At 34.7% G+C, this 4,278-nt stretch overlaps 1 non-coding gene across 1 annotated transcript; it reads right to left on the bottom strand.

Annotated features, from left to right (window-relative positions):
• Positions 1 to 1,799: 1,799 nt before the first annotated feature.
• LOC136407274 (U6 spliceosomal RNA) lies at positions 1,800 to 1,906 on the bottom strand. Its single transcript, XR_010751831.1, has one exon. It is a non-coding gene; the product is annotated as a U6 spliceosomal RNA (small nuclear RNA).
• Positions 1,907 to 4,278: the final 2,372 nt, after the last annotated feature.

The raw sequence follows: 4,278 nt of genomic DNA, 5'->3' as shown, positions 1-4,278 counted from the left end.
GTAGATTTTTTCAATAAATACCTATAATACTGTAAATGTATTTTCTCTTCCTTATGACTTTCTTAATAATATTTTATTTTCTGTTGGACAGCAAATTCCAGAGGGAAGGAAGTGTAATTGGGGGCACGTTGTTGGGGGTTGAGGGTGTTATATTGAGTGGGACACTTGAATCCATGTAATACAATAAATTTAAAATTTTAATAAAAAATATATAAAAGCAAATACCATGTAACTAACAGGAAAGTGAAATAAATGGAAATACAAATCTACACTAAGGAATGAAGAGCACCAGAAATGATAATAAAATTGATAAAAATAGTATTTTTGTTATTTAAATTAAAAAAAATGATTGCTTCTAAAATTAATGATAAATAAATATATATAAAAGCAGTAAAACAAATAATATTAAAAAAGTTATACATGCATTTTCAACTGTGTGTGGGTGAGCACTCTTAACCACCATGTTGTTCAAGGGTCAACTGTGTATCACATAGTATTTGTGTAATATTATTTGGTTTTAGAGTTCTATTATTGCCATAGCACTAAATTATATTTATTATTTTGATCTTTTAATAAAACTTTAAAATTGTGTTCTAAGGAATATCAATGAAATATGCACTCAACATACTACTGTAATTTTAATGTCTTTAATATATACTGTGAATAATAAATAATTTCAGGAAGAAAATGTGCCATTTCCATTATGCTAGATCCAGATTTTTCCATGGGTAAGTGTAATTTCTACAGACCAAGAGTTGGAAAACACTTTCTCTAAAGGTCCAAGTAGTAAATATTTAAATTTTTATGTGCCATATGGTCTCTGCTGTAACTGCTGGACTCTGCCTTTGTAGCCTGTCATAGGCTGAGTGCCAATAAAACTTTATTTACAAAAACATTGTGGGTCATGGTTTATCAACTCCGGCTGTGCACCATAAGTATTACTAATAATTAGAGAACAAAGCCCTAAGTGTAGTCTAAACCTGGAAGGGTAGGCAATGGATGAAGTGTGTTCTATGCAGAGGAAAGTGAATGTGTCAAGACACAGGCATAAAAACTGACCACTAGTAGAACCTCCGAACAGGTCTACGTGGAGAAAGAATCCACTCAGGTCTGGGGCTAAAAAATTTAGAAGATGTATAAATGAATGCCGTAAGTCAGGGCAACAAATTGTTAATGGTCTTGGAGTCTGTTTGAAGAAGTTGGACATTCCTGTCTCACCACTGGTGGCACAGTGAACGAAGCATGAACCTCAGATGCTGAGGACCCAGATTCTTTTAAAACCTCTAGGTTGCCTGCTTAAATGTAGGCTGTCCAACTTGAGCACAGGGTCGCTGGCTTGAATGTGGGATCATTGATATGACCCCATGGTCATTGGCTTGAGCCCCAAGGTGACTGGCTTAAGCCTAAAGGTCACTGACTCAGTTAGAGCGCCCTGGTCAAGGCACATATGAGAAGCTATCAATAAATAACTGAAGTGAGGCAATTTCAGATTGATGTTTCTCATCTTTTTCCCTTCTTGTCTGTCTGTCTCTTTCACTCTCTAAAACTATAAAAAATAAAAATAAAAAAGTTGGACATTACAGGTTATAAACTTCTCATTATGCCTTTGTTTAATTCTAAGCATTAGCAGAAGCTATGGAATATGTTTAAGTATGTTCGCAATGCCTTACCAGACAACCTTTAAATCTTAACTAAGATCTCAAGAATTTCAGTAGCTTCAGATGGAAAGTACTATGTGGAAGTAGAAGCATGTGATAATTACAGTGCAACTGCTTTCACATACATTCTTTTTTTTTTTTTTTTTTATGGAACGCTTCACGAATTTGCGTGTCATCCTTGCGCAGGGGCCATGCTAATCTTCTCTGTATCGTTCCAATTTTAGTATATGTGCTGCCGAAGCGAGCACTCACATACATTCTGATTTGAAATTTACAGCACTCTTATAAGAATGAAATTGTGTGAAATCATGTATTAGTGTCCTTTTATAAAATATAAAACATAATAAAATATTTTTATATAGTATTAAAACAACCCTAAAAAATAGGGTTAGCTAAGATCAAAAGATTAAGGTTTAAACACAGTTATAACAGTAATTAGCCATGTGACCTTTAGAAAATAAGTCATTTACCATTCTGAGTATTAGTCTCTTAATTTACGAATTGCGGTTGGTAGAAATTATGTGACACCACCTCACAGTAGCTGTGAAACAAATCAAGATCATGTACATGTCTTTGCTCTTCCAGACTCATTTCCTTTCTCCTCTCTCCTCAGCCTCTTTCACTGATCTATACCCAATAATCTGTGCAGGCATGTAGCCTGTCACTTCTAGCTCTACCTCTTGTGATCTCTTGGTGTAGTCTTTCTTCTTAAATTTCCACTTATATCTAAATCAGTTTCAGTAGTGTCTGGCTCAACATCCCAAATAGCAGAAATGTGATTGATCTAAGTCAGGAAAACATACCCCCAAACAAAGACCGTAAAGCTATGTCTTTGAAGAGTCAGACTTAGGAAATGGACTTTAAGAAAAAAGGAGGAAATTGGGGTTAGAGATACTTATAGTGGAAGCACCAAACAAATCAAATGTTCTGATTTTTATTTTAGGGAGCTTCTGAGGTCCATAGTAGGGCAAGATAAGCTGCAGTGGGAAATTACCTTCTGGGAAATTCCAACAACTGATCTCTAATGTAAATCTTAAATGATAATTAGTTATAAACTCCTTACTCTATTATTCAAATTTTCTACCAGTTGAAAGAAAACCACACCTTATTCTTAGACTCGTGTAGGTGTTTGTGAGTGAAGATTTCATTTCTAATCAGTCTCTTTTGCCCCATTGGGCAATTCCCAACACAAAATACTCTATCATGTAACTGTTTATACATATTTTAAGCTCTTTTTAGGAGAAGAAAAGTCCATATCTTAATAAACCTGAAGACATAATAAAATTTTAGAGTTGGAAGTTATTTTTGAGTTAATTTAGACTAACTCCCTTATTTTATAAGTGAAAAAATTGAAGGTCCAGAGAGGTATGATGTCTACCCGAAGTTTACAAGCTGACTGGAGGTAATGACAGTGTAGGACCTTGAGCTTGGTTTGACTTTAATACAAATAATAGCTATTTTTAAATGATACTATGAAAATAAAGTAGTTTTTTCACATGTAGATTTTCCATAAATATTAAAATTTAAGCACTAAATAATATCAGCCATTTTTTAAGTACTAATGTGTGTACTTTATACCTTTCTGCCTTTAAAAACAAAGTAAATTAAACCTCATCTTGCCTTTTATAGATGACATATTCAGAATTATAAACATTAATTGTTGTGTTATTATGTAAGGAAATTCTAAGAGTCTATTGAAATATGAAAGCTTGATCAATAGTGATTCTTCTGGGTCTTAGTAGAAACTCTATAAATATTCATTAATAAATTGATCCTACCCTTTTGCTATCATACTTTTCAATGGTCAGCCTTTCCTCATCTTCCCTCACACTTCTTCAGATGTGTAGTCTAAGTCTTTCTAAATTAATAAGCTTGATTTTACACACACACACCAAAGAAATGTTAGTCCTTATGGACTGAGGACGACTTCAATTCTCTATTTTATTTATTTATTTATTTATTTATTTATTTATTTATTTATTTATTTTTTACAGAGACAGAGTGAGTCAGAGAGAGGGATAAACAGGGACAGACAGACAGGAATGGAGAGAGATGAGAAGCATCAATCATTAGTTTTTCGTTGAGCGTTGCAACACCTTAGTTGTTCATTGATTGCTTTCTCATATGTGCCTTGACCATGGGCCTTCAGCAGACCGAGTAACCCCTTGCTGGAGCCAGCAACCTTGGGTTCAAGCTGTTGGGCTTTTGCTCAAACCAGATGAGCTCATGCTCAAGCTGGCGACCTCAGGGTCTCGAACCTGGGTCCTCTGCATCTCAGTCCGACGCTCTATCCACTGCGCCACCGCCTGGTCAGGCCAATTCTCTATTTTAGAGCAGGGGATTGAGGTTCATGACAACTATTTTCCTTAAGAATTTAACAAAAGTTGGAGTCTGGTTCAAAGTGAAGGCTAATTTCAGATTGGTATGTGCTATGTTCTGAATGATTGTGTCTCTCCCAAATTCATATGTTGAAATCCTAATCCCCAAGATGATGATATTAGAAAATAGAAATTTGGGAGATGATTATGTCATAAGGACAGAGTCCTACTGAATGGGACCAGTGTTTTTACATAAGAAGTTTTAGAGAGATATTTTGCCCCTTCTGTCATGTTGTCCATAT

This window comes from Saccopteryx leptura, chromosome 5, assembly GCF_036850995.1.
Source record: "Saccopteryx leptura isolate mSacLep1 chromosome 5, mSacLep1_pri_phased_curated, whole genome shotgun sequence".
In the NCBI taxonomy this organism is placed as follows: Eukaryota; Metazoa; Chordata; class Mammalia; order Chiroptera; family Emballonuridae; genus Saccopteryx; species Saccopteryx leptura.
This window is presented reverse-complemented; position numbering and strand designations above follow the sequence as displayed.